Source organism: Lemur catta, chromosome 10 (genome assembly GCF_020740605.2).
Source record: "Lemur catta isolate mLemCat1 chromosome 10, mLemCat1.pri, whole genome shotgun sequence".
Classification (NCBI taxonomy): Eukaryota; Metazoa; Chordata; class Mammalia; order Primates; family Lemuridae; genus Lemur; species Lemur catta.
In genome coordinates this window covers 9,212,501-9,233,638 of record NC_059137.1, presented here as the reverse complement: position 1 = coordinate 9,233,638, position 21,138 = coordinate 9,212,501, and the positions used below count along the sequence as shown (strand labels likewise).

The window sequence follows — 21,138 nt, the reverse complement described above, 5'->3', positions numbered from 1 at the left end:
CAGCTAATTTTTCTATTTTTAGTAGAGGCAGGGTCTCACTCTTGCTTAGGCTGGTCTCGAACTCCTGAGCTCAAGTGATCCTCCCGCCTGGCCTCCCAGAGTGCTGGGATTACAGGTGTGAGCCACCATACGCAGCCTGAATAGCATTTCTTTACAGCATGCAAAAGTAATAGTTTACCAATGAGTTTTTACAGTATAACTTAAGGAAAAACTGACCCTTGGCAGAAATGTCAGTGTTCCCTAGGGATCACATGACACCATATTTTAAAAGTAGATTCTAAATAAATATTCCTGCTGTACATCTAAATTCCGAGATACTAAAGATTCCCTTCAGATACCAATGAGGGTATCTGAATGTTTTAAGTCATTGTTATTTGAGGGAGTATGATCTGGGTTTAAGATGATTTCCAGCTCCTCTTTTGGCATTATTTTCCATAGAACCTCAAGAGCAAACTTTGATTTATAATTAAGATTTCATTTAAGGTGTATTGTCATTCTCTTATGAAATAATGGTGCATCTTGATTCCTTTTGCTCAGTTTGAAATGGAATATAATTGATTTGTTTTATCAGCTTACACGGCCGTATATTATATAAAACATTATCTGGGTTATGTAGTACTCACTTCCACTTAAAATACTGAGGAACAGTACGACATGCTGGGTCAGACTGGAAGACCAAATTAAAAGTGTATTCATTTAAAATGGGTTTTTATGGTGTGTGCATTTTCCCTGAATGTCAGTGAAAGGATTAGGCTCATGCTGAACGCCTGATGGTGATGCCAAGTCTGGTTTTCTGGCTCTCAGGCTACTCTCTGACTTAGAGTTTGAATGTTCATGGATCCAATTTAAGTTAAGGCATTTTCTTTTCTTTTCTTTTCTTTTTTTTTTTTTTGTAATGCTTGTATAATGTATACACTTTTAGAGAATTTTACAGATTATATACATTTTCCTAAAGCAGTAAAATCCAGATTTGCCATTAGCCATAGTACTTAGCACTTTGTGTGTAGAATAGGATGTTCTCAATACCTACTTGTGGAATGAGTGATAAAAGGTTTCCTTCTGGCTCTTCTAAACTGGGGAGTTTTCACTTCTAAAATAGGCTAGGTGCCAGGTGCGGTGGCTCACGCCTGTAATCCTAGCACTCTGGGAGACCGAGGTGGGTGGAACTTTTGAGGTCAGGAGTTCGAGACCAGCCTGAGCAAGAGCGAGACCCCATCTCTACTACAACTAGAAAGAACTTAGCTGGACAACTAAAAGTATATAGAAAAAATTAGCCGGGCATGGTGGCGCATGCCTGTAGTTTCAGCTACCTGGGAGGCTGAGGCAGAAGGATCGCTTGAGCCCAGGAGTTTGAGGTTGCTGTGAGCTAGGCTGATGCCACGGCACTCTGGCCCAGGCAACAGAGTGAGACTCTGTCTCAAAAAAAAAAAAAAAAAAAAACCTAAAATAGGCTAGGAACCCATTTACTAGTTTTTAAAAAATAGTTAGTTACTATATTCATTTCACTTGTTTTCCATATAAAAATAGCTTTCTTAGGTTTTAAAATTTGTATAGCAATTGCTGAGAAAATGGTAGAGAGATAGAAATAATATAGACATAGATTATTACTCTGCCTAAAGAGCAAAGTTTCTGACCTTGTTTCTTCCAGGTCAGCCTTTCAAACACAGAGTTACAGTGATCAGTTTAAGCATCAGTTTAAATTGTGACAATTTCATCCTCTTTTTATCTGTTTCTTTCATAAAAAGTTAATTTCCACACAACAAATCCCTCCTTCCACATCTCTGAAGTGTAAACAATGATTATCATTTTAACTATTAAGGACATCAGTTGTTATCCTTCTGAATTACTGACTTTTTGTTTAAGTTGTTTAAAAGTGAAAGCAAAGAATTTCTGTTCCAGGCCTGACAGGTCAACTACTTTCAAAAGAGACAAAACATTGTTTAAAATATAGATCATGCCTGAAATACAACAAAGTCAGTAATTCAGAAGGATAACAACTGATGTCCTTAATAGTTAAAATATTTAGAATATAAAATTTGTTCCTATACAGGTCTAATTTTAAAAATATTGAAACTCATTGAAAACAGGCAGTGAGAACACTATTTTTGCTAGATTTACAGCATATGAAACTGTGATTTATTCTTTACTGCTAGTGGTTAAAATACTTAATAATTTAGAATAAATAGGGAACCTCTAAGTGAAATTACCCTAGAAAACCTCCTGTCAGGAGACACAGGTAAGAGCATGCATAGTAACATTGTTTGAAATAGCAAAAAACATGAAAAAAGCCAATTGTCCACTGGAGAAATGGATAAATATGCTGTGGTATAAGCTCACAATGGAGCACTATACAGTAGTGAAAAAGAATGATCTTTAGCTACATATGTAATTCCTAGTCAATCCTAGAAATATAATGTTGAGTGAAAAATATAAATTATAGACTATTCATAATATGGTAACAATTTTACAAGTTCAAAACCAAGCAAAGTAAACAGCATATTGTCAGGGGACACTTACATATGGTTAAATACAAAGGAAAGAAAGGGAATGATAAAAAAGAAAAATATCCAGTGGGATGGGATCAGGAAGGAATATCCGACGAGTTTCAGTGGTGTTAATAATGTATTTCTTAATATGAATGGCAGATTTACATTTAATTTACAATTAAAAGGGTTAATTTAATTATTATCCATTATAAACCTACATACATAAGTCTTTGCCAGTCAAGGAAGTCTTGTGTCAATTATTAAATCTAAATGACAGAATTTTTAAATACTATTTCCATTCATTTGTTCAACAATTTTGTATTGTAATACCTATTATGTGCCAGATAGTGTGTTAGGGATGGAAGAGACATCAGTGAACTTAACAGGCAAATGCTGCCCTACCTGATAGCAATGTGTACTTATATTCACCAAGAGATTCATGTAGGAACATCCTTAGCCACAGCATTCATAATAGCCTAAGCTAGAAACAATGCACATGTTCATCAATAGGAAAATGGGTAAATAAATGTGGTATATTTTTATATACCCCCTCTCCCCCATTCTCAACAATGAGAATGAATATTACTGTATTATATGTAACTATAATGCTAAGTGAAAGAAGTTGGGTACTTAGTGCATGATTCCATTTGTAAAAAGTTCAAAAGCAGAAAAAATTAACCTTAAGTATCAGATTAGTGGTTACCCTTGGAAGCATAGTGATTGGAAGGAGGAAGAAATGTTTCTTGAGCTATGTGGTGATTTCATCAGCATGTTTACTTTATGAAAATTCATCAAGGTCTGTACTTAGGACCTGCGCCCCTTTTTCATATGTATATTTTTTATTGACCAAATGGTTATTTATAGAGCAACAACAAACCTGCCCTCATGGAACTTACATTTTTTGTGTGAGTAAACGGATAGATAAAATAAGTAAATGGGATAGTAATTTAGAAAATGGTAGGTCCTATGGAGAAAAATAAAGGAGAGAAGGAGAATAAAGGGTTAGAGGTGCAATTTTTAATAGGGTGGTAAAGAAAACCCCTCCTGAGAACGTATCTTTTGGTAAAGATTGAAGGAGATAAATGAGCAAGTCATATGGATAATTGGTGAAGAGCATTCCAGGCAGAGGGAGCAAGTGCAGAGATTCCCAAGGTAAAAATGGCCTGAGCATGTAGCCAGGTAGTGTGAGATGAAGTTAAAAAGGCTGTGGGGTCCAAACAGTGCACAGGCCTTCTAGACCATGGTGATGACTTGAGCTTTCACTCTTAGTGAGATGGGAAATGAAGAGTGACATGATCTGACTTAATTAAGGTTTATAGGATCACCATGGCAGCTGTATTGACAATAGACTGTGGGAGGCAAGGGGAAGCAGAGACACCGGTTAGGGTGCAGTTGTAGTAATCCAAGCAGAAGATGACGATGGCTTGGACCAGAGTGTTAGTGGTCAAGGTGATGAGATGTGGCTGGATTCTGGGTATGTTGTGAAGGTGAAGCGAGAAGATTTACTGATGGGTTGGATATAGGATGTCCAAGAAAGAGAGTCAAAGATGACTCTTAACATTATTGGCCTGAGCAGTGGAAGGATGGAGTTGTCATGAAGTATGATGGGGAAGGATCTGGGAGGAACAGGTTTTGGGGGAAGATCAGGAATTTGGTTTTAGACATACTGGGTTAACATAGTCTATAGTTTTTTAAGTTCACAATATATTATAGCTATAAATAGGTATAGGTAAGTGAAAATTTTACAATTTATGTTAGTCTTACATTAATTTGTGATAATATATTATAGGTATGCTTAATATAGGATTGCATGCTGAACCCAGAATTTAAAATTTCTGATTTCTTAAGGTTTTGTTTGATTAAGCTGGAGTTCCCCTTTTATATAACACCCTGAAAATTCACAAAAGAAGAAATTATTTCAAAGTCATATGCACTGAGAATCACGTTTAAATTGTCACATATTCTTAATTAATGGAGGAGATATTAATATGCTTTTACTTTTTGGAATAGAGCTAACTTGCATTGATTATTCAAGTTACTAAGCCACAAAAAACTCTATTGTTCTCATGATTCCAATTTTGAATTTGAATACCTCTGGCCCTACTTTCTCTGCTAGGTGTTTTTAGAATGAAAAATGTTAACTTATTCTTTGTTGCTACTATAATTGAAATGTACTGTAAAGAAAGGATTGAATTTTATTATAACAGATGAGAACCAGAAATGGTAGAGAGGTTAAGTGACAGCATTAAGATTCATTCATTTAACTAACATTTTAAAGCTTTTAATGTGGTGCACAAGACCTGCTTTTGTAATAGTCCAGTGTGGAAAACATTATGATGTAACCCTTACAGATGAGGAAACTGAAGTTCAGAGAAGTTAAGTGGTTTGACAAGGGTCACAAGCCTTAGTGAGTCAGGTGGGGGTTCTTACACAGAGATTCTTGATAAAAAGGGAAACCAAATTTTTACTTGTTTTCTTGAAAGAGGTAGTATGATTCACCCAGCCTCGGGGCCCAGGCTGCAGAGTCCTGGTTTGTGAGGCATAGTCCTGGGCTTATATCACTAGGGTTGCATCATTTTCCCCCCAAGCCACTCTGGAGACTCTAGGCTAGTTAGTAGTCTGAGGTCTCTTTACTCATTAAACTACTTATTCCAAAGCAGTGAAAATTCAGTAAGCTAATTAAAATTTGTAAGTAAGATTTCCTTATTAAAAAAATCTATTAAAATAAGAAGCAGCCCGTTAAAAAAGTAATTAGAGCTGGAAAAAAAAAGATGACTACAAAATTACAGTATCTTTTCCAACTATCCATAAAGGCTTTTTCAGTTACTTTGGCAGTAGACAGAAGGCAGAAGTGGATTTCTGCTGTAAGTATACAATTGGTAAACTAGAGACAAGTTGAAGGAAAAGGGCAGCTATTTTGTTAAAGCAGTTCTTTCACACTGTCTTGAAAGAAGGTACAGACCCTCTGCTCTAAAAGCTCCAATCATGTGTCCTAGTGGAAATGGAACATCATTAAACAGTGTGCAAAAAACAAAGGAGCAGGTTGTAAAAAGACGGGAGCTTTGAGAATGCTATAGCACCAAGTATAGATAAGCCATGTCTGCAAGATTTAAAGAAAACAGAAGAAGACTCTGATTTATTGTTGTTGTTCTCTATGAAAAAATCAGCACCATGATTAGCATGGTGCTTAAAGCTTGCTCTTGTGATGTCAGGTATTATATTAATACTTATTTTTGAATTGACTTCTTTGAGGGAATCTCTAACACTCATTTGATGTGATAACCAAACTAAGGATAGAGAAACTGTTTTCAGCGTAGGTTTAGTGTTTTTGAGTTTCCCTATACCTAGAAGTCACAATCAAAATTGTGGTCCCTCCAGTTTTAGTCCCCTTCACCTTCTTTTGCTTTTTCTTTCTCTTCTTCTTTCCAATTGAATATTCCTGTCAGTCCCTCTTCATACCTGTCTCATCATTGTGTCTCACCTTTTCCATTGCCTTGGGTTTTTTTGAGACAAGAGTCTCACTCTGTTCCCCAGGCTAGAGTGCAGCGGCATCAGCCTAGCTCACAGCAACCTCAAACTCCTGGGCTCAAGCAATCCTTCTGCCTCAGCCTTCCGAGTAGCTGGGACTATAGGTGCATGCCACCATGCTGGCTAATTTTTTCTATTTTTAGTAGAGACAGGGTCTCGCTCATGCTCAAGCTGGTCTCAAACTTCTGACCTCAAGTGATCCTCCCACCTTGGCCTCCCAGAGTGCTAGGATTACAGGTATGAGCCACCGTGCCTAGCCTGCCTTGCTTCTAACAGGCGTGTCAGGCCGATATATAAATCAGGGTCCCTGCAGAAAACAGATGGCACGATGAACATAATTTGAGGAGAGTTTAATAAAGTGCCTATTTACAAAAATGTGGGCAGAGCATAGGGAAACTACAAAGGATAATGCTAGTAATGGGTTCTATTAATACCCCTTGGCCTGAAGAGATGAGGGAAGGGTCACCGGAACCCCAGGCAGAGGAGGTGTGTGAAGAAGGCCAGTAACTGAGAGACCCAAGAAAAGGCAGCATTATAGCATAAGAGTCAGGGGAACAAATACTCTGATCACACTTGCCTCCCTTCCTTTTATCTCCTACCAGTGCCTGGCTAGAAGACTGAGGGAACACAGGGCGGTCCCCTGAGGCCACAGCAGGGTGGAGAGCTGATAGGGAGGAGTGAACTGAGAATAAACAATGTAGCCCAAAGTGCGGAGACACCAGATCAGAACAGGCTCCAAGCTCAAGCCTCTGGCTGCCTACTTCTGTGGATTGTGTGATGTTCACACCCGGGAACCTTTTTCAGAGATGCTCTTGGGCTTTCCTTGTTCCTTCTCTTTTGACTTCTCTTCTCTTTTCCTGACTCTTCTATCACCTATGTGGAGAACACATTACTTTTCAAAGATAAACATGGGTTCTGAAAGTAGAAACTACAAACAGTTTAAGTAAGTTAATTTGATCCAGCCAAAAGTATTTATCAGGATTTTTGTCTATTTTCCTAATTCACTCAACAGATACCAAGTGCCTACTATGTACCAGGCACTTTGCGTGACACCGTGGCAAAGAAAGGTGAATAAGATAGGGTTCTTTGTGGGAGACAGACAGACATGTTACTGGCAGAATATAAAAGTTACTTGAGGGAGTGCACAGGTACATGTGCACTGTAAGGAATGTAGTGTGAGAGGTTTACTTTCTGAGAGGGTCCGAAAATCCCTCTACAGAAAATGACATGGGTGGAACCTAAAGAAGGATGAATAAGACTTTGACAGAAAGAAATCTGGGAGGAAGGGTATTCTAAGCAAAGAAACTATAGAAGCAAAAGATAGATATGTTAGGAAAACAGTCTAGGAAGGCTGGATCTGTGTTATTACGTGGGGGAGTTATCTTATGAGAATTAATCCTATAGACTATGCAGACGTAGGCAAACCTGGATTAAAATCCCAGCTCCTCCCCAGTTTATTAGCTCTGTGACCTTGGGTGAGCCAATTTACCTCACTGTGCCTCCTATAATTTGGATGAAAATAGCATGTACTTCATAGGATTATGAGAGTTTCAGTGAGATAATACATGTAAAGCACTTAGCACAGTGTCTATCACAAAGTAAGTAGAAGATATAATAATAGTTATTATTATACTCTTTCTCCTGCCTGGAATTTTCTAACCTTGACCCCCACAAACACACATATATAAACATCGTAATTTCTACTACTTCAAAGTAAACTTCAAATGTCAGTTCTTCAAGAAAGTTTTCCTTGATACCTCCAGTTCATATCCTCCATTGTGTATTCTCATAGCTTTTTTTCCCTGATAACACTTACCATGATTGTAACTAAATAATGATTTGTTAAATGCTGTTCCCCTGATAGATGGCAAACTGCATGTGGTCAGAATTTCACTATATTCTTAATGCCTAGCACAGTGTCCAGCACGTACACACTCAATGAATATTTGTTGAATAAATGATTTAGTTAGCAGGACATAACATTGGAAACCCAAGGTTAAGCCTGATTGGGGAGGGTCTGCAGTTATGAGGCTGAGCAGTTTAAATGTCTGCAATTATAAGGGTGAGCAATTTAGATGTCTATTCTGCATCTGTTAATTTTTTCAACAGTATTCATTGAACGAGTGACTTTGAGTCATTGGGGAAATATGTAACAGTGAATACAACAGAGATTCTGCCCTTGTGGAGCTTACAGTCTAATAATATATATTATATATATAATTATATAGTGTATCTTATATAATTATATAATGTATAATTAATATGTAATCAGCACATATTATAATTAATATAATATAAATATCATAATGTAGTTAATATATTATATAATAATTATATTATGATTCATGGTCAATATGTGAATTATAATATAAATTATAATATAATTATTACATAATACATATTATGTCAAATAGTAATAAATACTATGAAATAAGGAGAATAAAGATTTCTAGGGTAGGGTGTATGATCAGATTTGTGAAAGCTAATTCCGGCACCAATGTGTAAGATCCTTTTCAGGGGAAACCACTAGAATGAGGGCAACAACACAGTAGATCACAGTTGACCCTTGAACAACATGGGTTTAAACTGTGTGGGTCCACACATACGCAGATTTTTTTCCAACCAAACACAGATAGAAAATATGTTATTCATGGATGCGAAACCCCCATAGTTGGAGGGCCAATGTTTCATATATGTGGGTTCCACAGGGCCAACTATGGGACTTGAATATACACGGATTTTGGTGTATGCGGGGATCCTGGAATCCATTGCCCCATTATACCTAGGGTTGACTATATTAGCATAATTCAGGCAAGGGGAGGTGAGAGTTGAAAATAGGCCACTGAAAGTAAAAAATAGGGATGGATCTGAAAAGTATTTTGGAGTTAAGACTGATAATTTGGTGATAGGATAAGCAATTGGATATGGATGTGAAGAGGAAAGAGTAAAGAAGACAGCTAAGGGTTTTAACCTAGATTATTGAAGATGGTGATGTTATTAGCTGATACAGGAAACACATGAGGAAAAGCTGGTTTATGGAGGGGAGATTAAAGGTTTATGGTGGTTATGCCAGGTTTGTATTGTCTTCAGTATCTACTGGGAAATGTTCAGTTTGGAAATATAACTCAGGAGAAGGGTCAAAGTTAGAGATGTAGCTTGGCAATCATTCACTTAAGATCATAGTTGAGCCCCTGGGAATGGAAGAAGTTGCAGATAAGAAGTAAATAAGGCTGAGAAAAGCTACTTTTCCCTGTATCATTTGCCAACTCTAAGATGGTAGCTCAGAGGCTGAGAGGTTAAACAGTGCTTTTGACAACTTTTCAGGGCTGGAAGCATGGGAATTGGTGGCTAGGACCTGCCAAGAGAGGCTGCTTCTTTCCTCTTGCTTTAGGTTAGAATTTGGACTGCTAGGACTACATTTTAGCAGCAAGAGTGCATTGGAAGCAGGCTGTTCTCCTTCTCTGCTATTCTCCTTCAGAATACTTCAATCCTTGAAATTGGATTGCTATTATTCATAGGTGCCTGGACAAAGCAAATATAAATTTTTTTTTGTGGAGAAAGATAGCATCATCCTAGACTAAGTTGTTTTTATAAACAAAGCAAATAAAACATTAGGTATGCAATCAGGAAAAACAGACACACAAGAAGACATGACAGTGTGTACAGAAACCAGCAGAAACAATAGACAGTAGAAACAGACTCACGGAGATCTAGGAAATAAAACAATCTGATAAGGACTGTAAAAAACTATGCTTAATGTATTCAAGGGGGAAAAAGTCAGAATGGAGAATTTTTGTCAGGGAACTGGAAATGATAACAAAGGGTTGAATGGAAATTTTAGAACCAAAAAATACAATAACTGAAATTAAGAACCCAGTGGTTGGATTTGAAAGCAGATTAGATGTAGTTGAAGGGAGAATTAGTGAACTGGGAGATGAATCACAAAATAAACATAATGAAGAATAGACAATAGGGTAGAAAAATCAGGAGAGAGAAAGAGTAGGAGACAGAGAATACAGTAAGAAAGTCTAATATAAATGTAATTAAGTCCCAGAAGCAAATGTGAGAGTGGGTGAGAAGCAATATTTTAAATATAATGTCTATAAAGTTTCCAAAACTAGCAGCAAATTCTAAGCCCTAGATTCATGAACAACTACAGTCCCCAAATAGAGTAAATAGAAATCTACACTAAACACAGTCAAAACAAAAGCATCCAGAAGGAAAAATAAGATTGCCTTCAGAAAAAAAAAATCCACAACAATTAGACTGATCACTGATTTCTTAACTGAAACAATAAATCCATATATAATACAGTGAAATGGTATCTTTAAAGAGATGAATCAAATGCCAGCCAAGAATTCTGGACCTTCTAAAAATGTCCTTTGATGGTGGAGGTGAAATAAAAATATTTCTAGTCAAAAACTGAAAGAATTTTTCCCATTTTCTCTCTAAAAGAAATACAAAAAAAGGTGTTCTTCAGACAGAAATAAAAAGATTCCAGATAGAGGGTGGGAGATGCAGGAAGGAGTGGAAAAGCAAAGAAAAGGGTAAATATGTATGTGAATCTAAATGAATAGTGATTGTTTAAAATAATAATGTCTTATCTTATTTACAATATGTATAGAATTAAAATACACAATGATAATGTCGTGTAAGTTATGAGGGGCAGGTAAGTGTTCTAAGGCTCTTGGATTTTCCAGGAAAGTACCAATTAATGAAAAAGTACCAATTAATGTTGGGACTTGGATAGTCAGGAACATGTAATCTCTAGGGTAGTCACTTAAAGAATATAAAGGAGTATATAGCTTTCAAATTAACAAAGAGGGAAACGTGGAACAATTTTTTAAAAATAAGCAATCTAAATGAAGGCAAGAAAGGAGAGGAAAAAGTACGTAGTTAAGTGGGACAAATAGAAAACACCTTAGTAATGTTGTCAAACCACAAGAGGGTTTTGGCCTAGGTACAGTCGCACGTTGCACAAAGATCTAATTATTGAGACAATGAGGATTGCCAAAGAAGAAAGGAATTTTTTAATATGACAGACATCTTGTCTCAGAAGCTGCTGCAAATCCATCTCTCCACTAAAGGAGATCATAGGCTTTTAAAGGAGGGGCCAGTGCCTTGGGGCAGGTTGTAGGGGATGGTGAATCTTGTCATCAGGCAGTCTTTCCAGCTCAGAATCTCAGCTCCTTTGGCTTACAGAAAATCCACTATTTCTGGGAAACAACTCAAAAGGTCAAGTCATTAGTTAAGAGAGAGGATTGTTAAAAAAACAAATAGGGGTCATTGAAATTTGTTCATAGAGCTGGTTACAATAAGGTGGTAGTTTTATACCTAAATATGTCAGTAATCACATTAAAGTAAATGAATTGTGTATTTTCTTGTGTACTAGGCAAACATAATCAGGATGTAAAAATGAAACTTAAGTATGTGTTCTGTAAAAGACACATTTAAAATATAAGGACACAGAAAGAATGAGAATAACAGTATGGAAAAATGTAACATACAAACAATAACCAAAAGAAAATTGGTGTTGATCTAGTAATATCAGATAATGAATACTTCAAGGCAAAAAATTTGCTGTAGATGAAGAGAGACAGTAAATGATGATGACAATGTGGCAATTCTATATATATTTATGTGCACCTAATAACATTAGCTCAAAAAACATAAAGCAAAAACTTACAGAATTTCAAAGAAAAATAAACAAATCCAAAATCACTGCAGGAGATTTTCACACCTTCCGGTAACTGAACAAGCAGGCATATGTGCACACACATACACACAAAAATCAGTAAGGACATAGAACAGTGCTTTGCAGATTTTTACATACATAAGAATGATCTGGATAGCTATTAGAATACAGGTTTCTGGGCCCCATTCCCAGAGGTTCTGATTCAAAGGGTCTGCAGTGGGCTTCACAATTTGAAGCTTCCAGATTAATGCTGATAGTGATGGTTCTGTAACCATACTTTGAGTAACACAGATATAGAAGATTTGAGTACCACAATTAGCAAACTTGACCTAATGGACATATATAGAACGCTGTGTCTAACAAACTGCAGAATGCATGTTCTTTTTAAGCACTTTCAGAACATTTTGAAAGTTGTGTTCTGGGCCATAAAACACCTCTTAATAAATTTTAAACATTTTAAAACATAGAATGTTTTTTCTGACTACAGTGGAATAAAACTAGAAATCACAGAGAACTAGAAAATAAGAAACAGATAACTGGAAAATTTCCATATGTTTGGAAATAAGCAATATATTTAATAACCCCTGGGTTAATGAAGAAATCACAATGGAAATTGGAAAATATTTTAACTGACTGATAATGAAAAGGCAATATACTAAACCTCATGGGATGTAGCTAATGCCATGCTTAGAGAGAAATTTACAGCTTTAAATATATATAATATATATATTTGTATATACTGTATATGTTTATATATAGTATGTGTATATATGAGTAAGTCTGAAAATCAGTGAGCTAATATATTAGCTTAATGTCCTTCCAGATATTAAAGGACAGTAAATTAAACCAAAGAAAGTAGAAGGAAGAAAATAATAAAGATAAGTGTAGAAATTAATAAAATCTTTAAAAACTACAGTAGAGCTCAACAAAACCAAGGGTGGGTCCTCCCTTGTCTTCCAGACTCTTAGTCCCACTCCCCAAAGGCTATTAACAGTGTCTTATGTATTCTTTCTAAAATATTTCTTAATATACCTGTTCTTTCCAGAACCACACTATGGACACTACCCCTTTTTAAATTTTTTTTTTAACTTAACAATACATCTTGGAAGATTTTCGGTATTAGTTCACAGACCCATCTCATTCTTAGTAGTAGCTACATGATGTTCCATTATATGGCAGTATCATAGTTGATTAACCAGGCTTGTTAAGTAGTAGATATTTGGATTTTCAGCCTTTTGCTATTATACAGTATAGAAACCTTGTGCTTAGATCATGAGTCATACATGTGTTTGTAGGTTGAATTCTTAGAAATGAAATGAAGCAGACGTGTTTTTAAGTGCGAATAGGGAAGCCCAAAGGAGAGTATGAAACAGATGAGCATGTGTTCTAGAATCAAACCACCTCTGTTCAAATGCTTGCTCCACCATTTACTTATTCTGTGTCCTTGGGCAAGTTATTTAAATTCTTTGTGCCTTAATGTTCTCATCCGTAAAATAGGGAAAATAATAGAACCTACCTCATTGGATTTTAATAAGGACTTAATGAGATAATATATGTGGAGTTCTTAGACTAGTGCTTGGCACTCAAGAAGCCCTATATAAATGTTTACCAGTGTTATTATTATAAGAGAACACATGATCATGGACAGAATGAAGGTGAAAGTAAGATGGATTTGGGAGGTCGAAGGCAATGGAAAGAGGGACTGCTTTGAGGTACACAGTGTGTACCTCATTAAGTGTGTGTGGAATGAATGATCTGGCCAGAGATGAGTCAAAAAGTAAAATCATTGGCAAAGCCAGCCAGTGGCCTGAGCTTGTGCTTTGCTCTAGTAAAGCTTAGAGCCCAGGAGTGGAAGGAGGTAAAAGGACTATGTTACCCCGATTGGGACCTTGGCAGGTGAATGGGTAGAAGGTTAAGGGAGAGAAGTCTAGCCCAGGGAGAGTCTTCCTTCTCTTTTACTAAAGATACGTAGTTAGATCATTGCAATGCAGATACACCAGATTCTTCACCAACACTCAACTGAGTTCCCTGTGTCCCATATAAGCAGTGGTGCTGTCCTTTAATATCATGTATTTTGAGAAACTGGAACTTTAACTCCAGATGACAATATATTCAGTGTAGAAAGGTACAGAAAAATCACCCAGACCTGTTCTACCACTATTTAGTAGTAGTGTGACCTTGAGCAAATTATTTAATGAATCTTCATTCCTTTATCTATAAAATGAAAATAATGATAATTGCTTCAGAGGATTGAAGGGTTAATGAGATCATTTTGTGTGTGTGTGTGTGTGTGTGTGTGTGTGTGTGTGTGTGTGTGTGTAAAATGCCTAATACAGGGCCTGACATAGCATGAGTGCTCAATAAATGCTAGTTGTCATCCATTCAACCAGCATTTTCTTGCTGGGCATACAGAGCCTTGTAAAGGATCCAGAAGAAAGAGGGAAGCTGGCACGGTGGCTCATGCCTGTAATCCTAGCACTCTGGGAGGCTGAGGCAAGATTGCTTGAGGCCAGGAGTTCTCGACCAGCCTGAGCAAGAACGAAACCTCATCTCTATAAAAAATTGAAAAATTAGCCGGCATCATGCTCCTGTAGTCCCAGCTAGTTGGGAGGCTGAGACAGGAGGATCACTGGAGCCCAAAAGTTTGAGGCTGCAGTGAGCTATGACAACGCAACTGCACTCTAGCCCAGGAAACAAAGCAAGACCCTGTCACAAAAAGAAAGAAAAAAGAGAGAGAAAGAAAGGGAGGGAGGAAGGGAGCAGAGGCTCTGATTGTTGGCAAACTAGTGTGCTGGTCTCCCCCACCCCACCCCAAGATTTTCCCAGGCTCCATAAACGTAGGTCTATGATAGAACTACCCTTGGTGTATTTTTTGCTCCATAAGTACATGTGATTCATTTTTGGTGAGAATTAATTATATATATTGAAAGAATAGTATACCTTTTGAGGATAAGTATATCTACTTAAAATAAATTCAGTGAGATTTTTCTGGACTTTTAAAAAGAAAAGAAAATTGCAATGCATATTTGGTAGGGAGTGGTGCTTGAATAAATAGAGGTTTCTCTTAAGCAGCTTGAGTAAGAGATTTCTTTACATAGAACACTGAATAGATTTTGATGTTTTTATTTACAGGGATTAGATTTACATGAAACTTCTCGGGACAAGAAATGTGGCCCATTATTATTCAGAGTGTTCTTGAGTTTTGATTCTGGGGTACTGGTGAGTTGCCTGAGAGATGGCTGCAGCTTCCAGTGTAGCTGATGGGAGGCAGTTCCACAGTTGTATGTCAGTGTTTTGAAATCTGTCAAAGAGGCTTTTCATAGAGCCTATGAAGGAAAATTATTGAGTTGTATATCTAACACAGTTTTGTTTTTTTTTTAATCAGAGAAATAATTTTAAAGGAAAAAAATCTTTAACTGAAAATGTTTGTGGTAATGTAGGGCCACCCCTCAGCTTGTGTGTTAGGGAAATGAATGGTGTTATCCATTTTCTATGTACTGTGGCTGCAAGGCTGATGTTTTATATACTTTTGCAGATGAGTCTCTGTGAATGTCACAAGCAGTTATCAGTCTATCATGCATAGAGTAGAAAGGGCAAAGCCAAACTGTGAGGGTGTCAGCACGTTATGGCAATAAAATTTTTCACAGCCTCAAATAAAAAAAAATACTGTACTTGACAAGTGAATCTTTCTAAATTATTTCAAATACTATGGAAACTGAATTTCGATTTGTTCAGTTCTCCCATTAGCAGTAGGATATGTTTCAAAAGTTGGTTTTCAAGTCAGTTGTTATAAATTTGGAGCTTATTTTCTTAAAAGAAAAAAATTTAAAAAATGGGTTGGATTCTTGGACTAGCTCACATTTTAACAAAGGAGCTGAGATATTTTGCACTGAAAAGGTAGACTATACTTCTGTAGCTCTCACCACTTAATACAATAGAAAAGAAATAAAATCGAATAAAGAATAATTTTTAAAGTTTTTATGAAGAATGTTAAGGAAAAACGTTTTATTAGGTAAGACATAATGGAAAAAGCTATGTAATCTCAGGCAAGTTACATAAACTTTCTGACCTCAGTTTTTGTATCAGTAAAGAGTTAAATGAGATAATGCATATAAAGTTCCTGGTGCATAGCTGTCTCATAATGAGCTCTCCATAAATAGCCACTGTTTAAATATAGGTACAATGACATCGAAACCTAGGTTTCCTACAAATTCTGGGTCCAGTGTGTTGTCCTGCTGAACAGCTATGTTGAGGTGGGGTGAGGAGGGTATTGCTGGCAGGTACTGGTGCAGAACAGTAGGCCGGCAGGTACATGGCTGACAGGAGCTCTTGGTCTGGCTGCTACCCTTTCTGGTAGGAAGTATATTATGCTCAGCCATGCAGGGGAGCACTTCCTTTTCCCTTCTCTCACTGCTGCCTATTCCCATTTGCCAATACCCCCACTAGCACTGGGAGCATGAACTGGCCTGCCCAGAATCTGAAGCTCCTTTGAAAATAGTGACCTTATCTCAGACACTGCAGAAAGCAAACAGCATATGCACCATGGGCCTTCAGAAGGTTTAGTTGTTGCTTGTTTGTTTTAAGAAAAGGGAGAACTAACATTCTTTGGGTGCCTGGTACATCCCAAGAACAGTTGTGTGCGTTTAATGTGCCGTTTCATTTAATATTCCCAACAGCCCCATGAGAAGAAGGTGTCATTATCCCAGGAGAGGAGAACCTTACATGACATGACTTGCTTAAGGCAACACAGGCAGGGCGTTGCAGAGCTGGGATTCACACATAGGTCTCTTTGGTCGTCCAGCTTGTTTACCCAGCTGTCCTCTGGGTTCTCAGGGGAACGTGCACAGTGTGGTCATCCACAGTGTGCCCAGCCTTTCTGTCCTGACAGAAACTACTGAATGTGGACCCTCAGGAGGAAGAGGAGCAGAGTGAGATATAGAGTTGTTAACACCATTCGGTTTGAAAATTGAGCAGTATCTGACTTCCATCCCTCATTTCAAATTGAATCACATAATGGGGATTAAAATATATTGATTAAGGAGAAACTATTTGTTAGAGGTAAAATTGTTAACCATGTAAATATGCTGCCATATTCCATTATACAAGACTTAGCATTGTGACATTTCATGATCTGTTACATTTAATTAGGCACAGTACATAAAGTATGCATTACAAATAAACATGAGAAAACACAATGGCTAATTTTTCTAAGATTTGTGCTTCATAAATTTTCAGTTTGCTAATTTCAGTGATGTTTCAGTGTCAGCTGCTTCCTTTCCAAACAAGTGCAGATCCTTTCCCTACGCAGTTTATGGAAGGAAGCAACACTGAGAATGAACTGTAAAGTTCTCCACTCTGCCTCCTGAAGATTGCCTTTAAGGAATAATTTTTCTCTTTTATTTAATGTTGTTATTAACATAATAAATAAATGTAGTGATAGAATTTGAAATGTAAAATACAATTAAAGCTAATTAATTAATAAATTAGCTTTCAGTGACTGTAGAAACATCATAGATGGTTTTGCTTTTTATTTTTAAAATGGAATTTTTCTTAAATGCAAAGCTGTATGGGAAGTTTTAATGGCTTTGAATATAATTATTTTAAGAATTTGATTTTAATTATTTTAAGAATTCTCCAACCTGCCAGCCATGTCCTCCAGATAGAGTACAGGAGCGGGACTGAGCTACTGTGGTAGCTCTGGAGCCCAGCACAAGGCCTGGCACTTAAACTCACAAAGATTGTTAGATGACTTCTCAGTGAGTTTTTTGTTTATTTATTTAAAAGTGTATTTTTCTAACTTAAAAAAACCCTAATACCTGCTTATCTGAAGATAATTTGGGTGATACTTGAAAACACAAAAATCACAAAAATAGAAATTCTAAACCCACTCTAAATGATAGTCACACATTAGTACTTTTTTCCTGTGCATCCATGGTGTGTGTAGATATGTACATTTGTGTGTCTATGTGTAAATAATTTTATCAACAAAAAAATGCTCATGTTGTATGAAAAGAAAAAAGTACCCTTTTCTTCTCTTTACAGTATATTAGGAATATTTCCCCCATGTCAATAAATATTTCTCCTCAACAGGAACTTCTGTCAGGGATTGTATTCCATTATACAGATGTGCTATAAATTTAGGGTTTTTTTGCTATTATAAGTAGAACTGTAGTGAATATCTTTGTATATATATCTCTCTAAATATTTCTTAAAGATAAATTTTTAGTAATCCTGGGCAAAGGGTATGTGTTTGCTGGCTTACTCTCCAGAAATGTTGTGCTAGATAATGAGTAAATGGTATCCACCGCCCCCCACCCCTGCAACTTAGGTTTATTTCTTTACTCACAATGTTTTTTATTTCCTAGAGCTAATTTGTTCTTTGTCTAGCTGCAAAAGGTCATTGTGACACATGGAAGTGGTTGCCCAAGCGAGCCCCATTTTTACAGCTGAAGGTCGTCTTCAGGCATACCCAGTGAGGGGTTCCCATGCTGTGCTCACACAGAGAAGTTAAATTGTAACCAGAGTTAGCGTGATCACTTAAGGCAGCAGTCTGCAAACTAGGGTACACATGCTTCACAAAATAGCTAAAGATTTTCCAAAGGGGACTGGAGTGTGGTTTTATGGTTTGCAATGGCCAGCTTTCCTTATGCATGTGTGTGCTCCTTCCTAAAATCCATCTGCGCAGGAAGTTACTGTGATGGAAGCATTTTGTCTGTTTTTATTTTCCCTCCTCCCCTTTCCTACCTACCGTTTTCCAACTTTATCAAAGAAAGGGATACTCCCACCCGGTACCCTAAAGTCCATTGCACCAAAGTGTGAGGACCTCTGAGTGCCCAAAAAGGGATAGTATGAAATATTGGTGATAACCAAACCTCCTTCCATCAGCACTGTATAATCCCCCCACCCCTCTGATTAAGAAATGCATATGTGATAAAACCTTACTTTTGATGGTCAAAATATTTTTATTTTATCAAAATAAGTATTTGTATTGCTTTGATCAATTTTAGACTAACTAATGGTAACTTAATCCAGAAGGAAATATTAAACATGTAGAACCTTATAATTACAGAGAGTAAAAACAATTTCAAAATTTCAATTCCCTACATTTCTTTTGTAGAGCAGCAAAATATATGGCATTAGGATAATATGGGAGAGAACTGAAATAGAAATATACTTTCAAGAACAAAAAAACAAAATTTTAGACTTGAGTGAATTTATGTATTTTTAAAATGGATAGTGGGTATCAAATTGCTGTGCTATTTATATTTGGTTGGTTACATTTTAAAGAATCATGTTACAGTTTTATTTTAAAATGTCAACATTTATGACATACTGAAATAACATTGTTTATAACTGTATAGACTTATAATGAAAAATTGTAGATGCCAACTTAAAAAATGTGCAAGGGAGAAAAAATGTGTGAGAGAGTCCATGATTTTTAAAGTTGCTTTAGGGAGAATTCCAGCAAAAAGTGTGCAGCTCACTGACACCGGACAGGCACGTGGGTGGGAGGGCTGCCTCATATGGCCTCAGGTGGCCTCACTGGAACCCATTCCTTACTGTACTTCTGCGATCTCAGGCTCCATTTCAGCGCTGGCCCCTCCACTCAGCAGTAAGACAGTGAGCCATCCCTTCTCCTCTTCCTCAGCTGGAGCCTGTCAGTCCTTCCCCTGTCCTCCGTCTTGCTCCTCCTCAGGCACCAGCGCCTTCCTCTCTCTCACAACCCGCCCCTTCCCCAATAGAAATGTTCCTTACTTCTCAGATGTCACCTCTTCTGGAAACCTTGATTCTCTGTTTGTCTTTTCCTTTAGAATGGTTTCTCCTCCCTTTTTCACTATGAAAATAAGGGTATAGAGATTAAGAGGAGAAAAGAGAGTAAAAGTCTCTGGAATCTTAGAATGGTCCAAGGGGAGGGAGGCAACAGCTTACATTTTTGACTTGTTTGCGTCAACATGAGCTTCTGGAGGTTTCTACTTCTGAAATGTGGAGTTTCAATGAAAGTACTATGGAAGTGAATGGAATTGAAGCTGAGGTTCAGTTCAAGTCCCACCATACCTCAGAAGTCTCCTCTGATTGTCCAGACCTACTGGGATGTCACCTCCTCCAATCCCTGTTGCACTTAGAGTCCATACTGTATAGCTCAGTGTGAGATCACTGTCCTGCAATTTTTACTAATTATTTTGAGTGTATTGCATTGCTTTTATAACCTGATTGTAAAGCCCAGGCAGGCAGAAGCCAGGTGTTTATTTTTTTCATCTCCTCATAACACCGAGTACAGTATTGCCTGGAACAGATGCTCAGTAAGCATTTCCCAACTGATTATAAAAAAAGCAAAAAGCTTACGGGGAGTCCTGGGGTTGAATTCTGGATCCATCACACTTCGCAGCGTGCACTTTTTGGGCAACCTGTATGTGGTCTGGATCTCTTGTTTTCTCATTGATAAAACGTGGGTGATAGTAATAGCTAAAAAGGACTGTGTAAATGCTATGTGCCAAAGTCATTAACATAGCCAACAATTCTGTGAGGAAGATGTTATTATTATTATTATTCTCATTTTATATGAAAGGAGACACTAAGATAACTAAAATATGCTGTCCAGAGTCACTCAGTTTGGCAAATGGCAGACTGTGAACTTGAAACCCAATTCTGAGTCCAGAGCACTTAATCATTATATGATACTGCCCACACCTGACTTACCTACCTCAGCGTCCAAAAGATTCTAAGCATGATAATGAAGAAAAGCTTTTTGAAGAAGGTAAAACAGCCATACAAAAAGTGAGTCTAGTTATTATTATATGACATGGAAAACATTTTTACTTTTAAAAGCAATTGGCTGTCTGCAGCTGGAGCCGGAGGGAATGGATGGCCACAGTGCATGGGAGAGACTGGAGGCTCTTCTGACTGCTTCTTGGCCTTGCAGAAAGGTTCCAGAAGATCAGCAGCCTGCAGAATGTTCACTATTCACTCCCCTAATTACCAGAGGCTCAGTCTGGGGGCTGATAACAATGAACATCAGTAGAAAAAGGAGAGTACTTGTGTTTTTATTCTCATTTTTAATTGATCTTAAAATTCTTGCCTGGCCTTCGCCTTCAGCACAGTCCAGAATCATGAATCCTTGATATGTGGCTCAAAAGAGAAGCACAGGACAGTGTATTGCCTTTCCCTTCACCAATTTCCTGTCTGTGTTTCTATTCTGGGACCAATGTACAGAACATTCCAGTTCAGAGATGGAGCAAGCTCTGCCCTCCTTAGTGCACGGTGCATGCAGCCTGGCCCCATTGTGAGCACTGTGTAGGAGGGGCTGCCTGGATCTGCAGCTTTTGGTGCTCCTTACTGGGTGAGTGTAGGGATTCTTTTGCAACTAATTGTATCCATCTGTTTTTAAAGGGTGAAAAAAATTCCTGAATTTAGGTGTCGATTGATACATTA

The 21,138-nt window shown here is 37.3% G+C and overlaps 1 protein-coding gene across 2 annotated transcripts in view; it reads left to right on the top strand.

Annotated features, from left to right (window-relative positions):
- The window catches only part of PBX3 (PBX homeobox 3), a 204,728-nt gene that overhangs the window by 173,213 nt on the left and 10,377 nt on the right, over nucleotides 1-21,138 (top strand). The window lies entirely within an intron of this gene.